Source organism: Colossoma macropomum, unplaced genomic scaffold (assembly GCF_904425465.1).
Source record: "Colossoma macropomum unplaced genomic scaffold, Colossoma_macropomum, whole genome shotgun sequence".
Lineage (NCBI taxonomy): Eukaryota > Metazoa > Chordata > Actinopteri > Characiformes > Serrasalmidae > Colossoma > Colossoma macropomum.
This window is the reverse complement of record NW_023494786.1, coordinates 35,782,524-35,790,023: the sequence shown is the minus strand read 5'-3', so window position 1 is coordinate 35,790,023 and position 7,500 is coordinate 35,782,524. Positions and strand designations below refer to the sequence as shown.

Below are 7,500 nucleotides of genomic sequence, written 5' to 3'. Positions count from 1 at the left end.
ATCGGATTTCTAAGTGTCTTTTGCGTCACTCGCAACACGACAAACAGCGATGATGTCAAATCCAGAGTGATGAAGTGCTGGGATTCAGGAAGACCTCCAAAGATTCATGATGATGAAGAGAGTTCTGAAGAGTTTGGAGGGGAGATGATGCTCCTCCATCTCTCCTGCATCCGCGTTTGAAATCCACATCACCAGATTAGCTACGTAGTTACTGACGCCTACATCGTTACCACGGCAACCCATACAGATAGACTGGTGACGTCTGGTCACACAAATTAGATCTGATCACTCGCAAATAACAGAGCGGACAGTCGACTCAAAAGATCTGGTTAGTGAAATGAATCCGATTTGCCTGCAGTCTGAACACAGAGAAGAGAAACAGAACAGATCACTTCCTAGAGAACCAAGAGAACCAAACCACAGACCCTGAGATTAGGAAAAACTAACGGTTTAATCTGGTGGCTCCAGCCTGTTGTCTGCTGCTGTGAGCTCTGCACTCTGAGGGCTGATGTATGCAGCACTGCTGATGTTTCCACTGTGGTCTCTCGCTCTGTTTTTCTCTCTCCGGCCTGCTAAAGTCATCGCCGGCCTCCAGACAGAAACAGGTATAAATCACAGGACGGACAGTAATGAATTCTACAGTTCAAACTTCAGTAGCTGCAAAAGGCATAAAGGCCCCCACACAGGAAAACATAACGATGTCACATCCTGCATGAACGTTCCAGAAGGCCGGAGAGGAGCAGAAATGTGGAGCGAGAGAGAAAACCACTACGGCCCAAACGCTCACGTCAGCACTTTCCGCTCTCGCTGAATTATGGAGACAAAAACTGACGGAAACACAGAAACGAGAGCAACAGAGGCTCCTGAGCTGATATCATAACCACTTTAAAGCGATAGTTAATCCCGAACCAAATTCCCCCAGTTTCTCCCCAAATATTGTTAACCAGCCAAGGCTTGTGTCTGAAGTTTGCTTCTTTGGAGCTACAAGGCTAATGTCACCAATGAAAGCTTATACCCCACCAATTAGCACGGCGCTAACTGCTGTCTGTGTGGAATTATAATAGATTTAATTAAGTGGTTTCTGACACTGCATGACACAATGAGTGTCTACATGCACTTAATAATCCAATGATTGCAGGAAATCAGATTTTGTCAGTAATACAATCAATGCGTTTACCTGCACTTGGGTAATAATCAGATAAAGGGGAAACTCCAGGTCTACATGAGTCAGACAGTAATCGGATTTCACATTTAACATCGTGCTACTTTACCTGAAAATATGAACTTGCTTCATCCAGAAGATGAAGAATATTTAAAACCTTCATTTCGTCAAGCATGTGTTTGGTTTTGCTGCATCTCGTGGTGACGCTGCTCACTTATTTCCAGTCCCGCCGTCTGTTTTCGCACATGCTCAGACTGAGAAACCCGAAAGAAATCAGAGTAAGAGTTCACAGCACTGAGAAATCTGATTACTGAGCTAAAATCCAACCTCTTTATCAGATTTCTTAATCAGATTTCTAGACCTTACTCTGATCTAAGAAATCAGTGTGTGCTGTTTACATGACCATTTGAATAATCAGAGAACTGCAGAAAACTGATTATGATCTGATTATTGAGTGGATGTAAACACACTCACCATTATCTATAATCATGGATTAAAGTACATCAGCATAGCTAAAAGCAATAGCAGCCACCTGGAAGACTGACTTTTCTCCGTAATTTTCTCCATTTTGAGATTTGAGGCGAATGGGAGATAAATCAGGCATGCAGTTAGCGCCACGCTAATTTGCATATAAATAAGCTTCCATTACTTGTGAGCTACATTAGCCTGATGGCTCCAGTGCTAAAGCTAAAGAAGAAGAGTTCAGACACCAAACATGTCTCGGCTGATCGTTACATTCGAGGTGGTGGGGGTCAATTATACCAAACTATCGCTTTAACAGAATACAAATAACAGTAATAGAAGTGGGATCAAATGGAGGGTCCCTTTTTTTGATATTAACTAAAATGTCTATGTTTGTGTTGTAGTCATGGCGACCCCTGGTTCCTATCACCACCACTGTAAAGACATCTGAACCATTTCACACCAAACCACTCTGAGTCACTCTGTTTACATCTCACACACTGAATTATGGAGGAATTTCATAATAATCAATGTAATTCCCGTTTAATGGAGAAATGGGCTGTAAAAGTACGTAAAAGTTCTTTCATGCGGATGGATTGATTGAGTTTCCCCTGAACTATCGCTTTAATATCTGCGCTCTTATTGTGTGTGACTGTGAATATGAGTGGAAAACCAAAGAGAACAATAACTCCATTAAAAATGGGTGGATCTAATAAAGCTAAATGAAAATGAGGAGCTCTATGAAGGCTGGTTAAATATTTGGCAGTGATCGCTCTGCTTGCAGCTCCAGCTGACATCAAAGGGCCTGTTTTGGTGGGGTGGAGGAGGAGTCCTTACTGGAAAAGCCTTGAGTGCTAGTAAGTTACCCAACAGGGGCCCTGTGTACGTGGCTATAGTGTCCTTACATGCGGAATAAGCCTATTAGTCTCAAAGCGTCAGCACAAACAGCCAGTTAATAAGTGCAAAGTCGAGTATGTGGGTGGGTAGATGGGTGGGGGGGCAGTTGTGCGGGGGCTCTTTGTGTTTACCCCTTTCTTCAACAAACATAAGTAAGTACTCAAGGTCTAACATCTACACACCCACATATGAGTACACACTGTACAGACAAATAGCTGAAAAAGAGGAATAATTGAAGTGATAGTTTGGTGGAAATTCATATTTACACATTTTTCCTTCTTGCCACTTAAAAAATAGACAACAGACGTAACTACAAATGGTGGCAGACAATCCTTTCTGGTCATAACAGTCATTAAGTACAAGTTAGATATTTCTGAGGAGATTAGGGCTCCCAACCACCACCTGGAAGACCTGGTCAACCCCAAAACTGCCCCCATCAGATAAACAGCACTTAAAGCTTTCATCTCTGAGAGAGAGGAGAAAATCAAGCTGATCAGATCTGAAAACATCCACAGGTGTTTCTGTCCATCCCTACACTGTGAGAAGACGACTCAGCGCTGTGGGTCTGAAAGGATGTGTAGCTGATCAAGAAGAACCTCACTGAGAAAAGGAGACGGACACATCAAACAAAGAAGCTGAACGATGGACTGACCACCCCAGAGTCCAGACCTCAACACCACTGAATGTGTTTGATTACTTCAGAAAATCATCAACCAGCTTCTAAGACTGAACTTTGGAGGTGTGTCTGCAGATTCTTTGAGGAACTGAAAGTGAGTCTCCTGAACAGAATGGAAGCTGGAATAAAGGGAAAGAGTGACTCACTGAACAGTCAGACAGCTGAGGGTCGATTCAGCTGATGAGGATTTGGTGTGATTTTCGGTTAAATATGCTTTCCTGACGCTGAAAAACGAATAATAAATGGACATTCTGACTGGAATGTAATTAAAAGAAATACACAGTACTGTAGGCATGCAGTTAGCACCATGCTAATTGGTGGGGTATAAGCCTTCATTACCTGTTAGATACATTAGCCTTGTAGCTCCAGCGCTAAAACTAAAGAAGCAAACTTCAGACACCAAACATGCCTTGACTGATCAGCCACATCTGCAGTAAGGTGGGGTGGGGGGGGGGGTGAATTTTGTTGCCAAACTTTCGCTTTAACAGAATGTAAACAGAAAAATAGAAAAGGATGATGCTGTTTAATGACGAAACAACCTATATAAACGTTCTTTTGTGTGGGCGAACATCTTGAATTAATAAATACATGATATTTTCCTCTTTCCAGAGAAGCACATGGCACCAGCTGGCGTCGCTTTGCCACAGCAGACTGCAGCAGCGGCAGTGGAAACAATCTTAATACTGCTGAGCAGCAGGACTTTTTTTACTCCCTCAGGGCTCTTGGCTGAGAATCCAAACCAAAACAGCAGCAGACAGGGTGTGTAAGAATGAGAGAAATCACTGGTGTCTGATCAGCTGAGAGAAAAAGAACGAACAAAAGAAAGACAGAAAGAAAGCAAGAGAAAGAGAGGTTGTGTCCCATTTACAGGTTAAACGCTCACACATTTACAGGATAAACGCTCACACATTTACAGGATAAACGCTCACGCATTTACAGGATAAACGCTCACACATTTACAGGATAAACGCTCACGCATTTACAGGATAAACGCTCACGCATTTACAGGATAAACACCCACGCATTTACAGGATAAACACCCACGCATTTACAGGATAAACACTGACGCATTTACAGGATAAACACTGACGCATTTACAGGATAAACACTGACGCATTTACATGTTAAACGCCCACGCATTTACAGGATAAACGCCCACGCATTTACAGGATAAACGCTCATGCATTTACAGGATAAACACTGACGCATTTACAGGATAAACACTGACGCATTTACATGTTAAACGCTCACGCATTTACAGGATAAACGCTCACGCATTTACAGGATAAACGCTCACGCATTTACAGGATAAACGCCCACGCATTTACAGGATAAACGCTCACGCATTTACAGGATAAACGCCCACGCATTTACAGGATAAACGCTCACGCATTTACAGGATAAACGCTCATGCATTTACAGGATAAACACTGACGCATTTACAGGATAAACACTGACGCATTTACATGTTAAACGCTCACGCATTTACAGGATAAACGCTCACGCATTTACAGGATAAACGCCCACGCATTTACAGGATAAACGCTCACGCATTTACAGGATAAACGGCCACGCATTTACAGGATAAACGCTCACGCATTTACAGGATAAACGCTCACGCATTTACAGGATAAACGCCCACGCATTTACAGGATAAACGCTCACGCATTTACAGGATAAACGCTCACGCATTTACAGGATAAACGCTCACGCATTTACAGGATAAACGCCCACGCATTTACAGGATAAACGCTCACGCATTTACAGGATAAACGCTCACGCATTTACAGGATAAACGCCCACGCATTTACAGGATAAACGCTCACGCATTTACAGGATAAACGCTCACGCATTTACAGGATAAACGCCCACGCATTTACAGGATAAACGCTCACGCATTTACAGGATAAACGCCCACGCATTTACAGGATAAACGCTCACGCATTTACAGGATAAACGCCCACGCATTTACATGTTAAACACCCACGCATTTACAGGATAAACACTGACGCATTTACAGGATAAACACTGACGCATTTACAGGTTAAACACCCACGCATTTACAGGATAAACACCCACACATTTACAGGATAAACACCCACACACTTACAGGTTTAATTTCCATGCATTTAATAGCTCAAATTAGTGCTCATGCATTTAAGAGTTAAACACCCATGCATTTCAAGGTTAGCTGGCCATGCATTTCAGGGTTAAACACTCATACATTTACATATTTCAGAGCTAAACACCCTCCCATTTCAGGATAAAAAGCTCATGTATTTCAGGGTTAAACGCTCACATATATCAGTAATAAACACCCAGGCATTTCAGATTAAAATGTCAATGTATTTCAGGAATAAACTGCCCTCACATTTTAAGGTTAAACAACCATATATTTAAGAGTTAAAAGTCCACAGATTTCAGGGTTAAACACCCAAGCATTTCAGGGATAAACACGCATTTTAGGGACAAACACTAGAGTCAAACACCAGGATAAACATTCACACATTTCAAGATAAACACCCATGCATTTCAGGAATAAACACACACGCATTTCAGGAATAAACACACACACATTTCAGGAATAAACACAAATGCATTTCAGGAATAAACACACACGCATTTCAGGAATAAACACACACGCATTTCAGGAATAAACACACACGCATTTCAGGCATAAACACCCATGCATTTCAAGGATAAATGCCCATACATTTCAGGGATAAGCGTCCAGGCATTTCAGGGATAAACGCACATGCATTTCAGAGTTAAAGACCCACACATTTCAGGGATCAACGCCCATAAACACCCATGCATTTCAGAGTTAAACACCTATACATTTCAGGAATGAACACTCACCCATTTCAGGAATAAACACCCATGCATTTCAGAATAAACACAAGCATTTCAGGAGTAAACATTCACACATTTCAGGGATAAACACCCACACATTTCAGAGATAAACACCCACACATTTCAGAGATAAACACCCACACATTTCAGGGATAAACACCCACACATTTCAGAGATAAACACCCACACATTTCAGAGATAAACACCCACACATTTCAGGGATAAACACCCACACATTTCAGAGATAAACACCCACACATTTCAGGGATAAACACCCACACATTTCAGAGATAAACACCCACACATTTCAGGGATAAACACCCACACATTTCAGAGATAAACACCCACACATTTCAGGGATAAACACCCACACATTTCAGAGATAAACACCCACACATTTCAGGGATAAACACCCACACATTTCAGAGATAAACACCCACACATTTCAGGGATAAACACCCACACATTTCAGAGATAAACACCCACACATTTCAGGGATAAACACCCACACATTTCAGAGATAAACACCCACACATTTCAGGATAAACACCCACACATTTCAGAGTTAAACACCCACACATTTCAGGGATAAACACCCACACATTTCAGAGATAAACACCCACACATTTCAGGGATAAACACCCACACATTTCAGGGATAAACACCCACACATTTCAGGGATAAACACCCACACATTTCAGGGATAAACACCCACATATTTCAGGGATAAACAACAGAGCTCACACAAGCCAATGTTTCAGAGCTAATTACAGAATGTTTCAATCTCCTTCTACTGGCCCTGATCAGTTTTAGCTGTAAATGCTATTGACAGCATCTGAGCACGTCTGAAGTCTGTGAGCTGATCACAAGGCTGAAAACTGACACCTGAAAAGTCTCAAACAAAATAATCTTTCCTGGCCATGAGGACTAATTTTGACCGCATGCTGGACAATGTGCAAGAAATCACTAATACAACTCTTCCCCCAGAGCAACACCATGTGTGCTGCATTTGTTTTAGTTTACACATGGCTGAACGTTGGCTAGTTTGCTGTATGTGTGTGTGAAGCTCCAAACCTGTTCAGAGGATCCAGAACTTTCATCACTCAGCAGGAGTTTGTGTTAGAGCAGAAAAGTGCCACGTCAGCTGCTCCTGCTCTACAGCTCCATCTGATCTTTATTCTACAGCCACTCGGTGTGATCACTCAGTATGGATTCCTGTGTGCTGTTGGGGATTTAGATACAGATGCTAAAGCCGGTAGAAGGAAGAGGACGAAGAGAGTTTGGCCAAATAAATCTTCCACAAAATCACTCTCATATAAGTCTCTCACATACTGAACCAAGAAATCCTTCTAGGTGTTGATCGGCCCCAACTGCCTCTCACTGATCCTACCAGCCCCAACGTCCCTCTATCTCCCTTGCTACCCGTCCTCTATCTGCACCTACACCTCTC

At 42.3% G+C, this 7,500-nt stretch overlaps 1 protein-coding gene across 2 annotated transcripts in view; it reads right to left on the bottom strand.

Moving 5' to 3' along the window:
* The window catches only part of LOC118804798 (fibronectin type III domain-containing protein 3B-like), a 188,685-nt gene that overhangs the window by 92,090 nt on the left and 89,095 nt on the right, over nt 1–7,500 (bottom strand). Inside the window, exon 2 of one of the 2 annotated variants that reach the window (XM_036565450.1) lies at nt 7,125–7,272. The exons of the other annotated variant lie outside the window; for it this stretch is intronic. The gene's annotated coding sequence lies outside the window, so the exon portion shown is untranslated. The remainder of the gene's footprint in view (nt 1–7,124; nt 7,273–7,500) is intronic. 2 annotated transcript variants of the gene reach the window in all.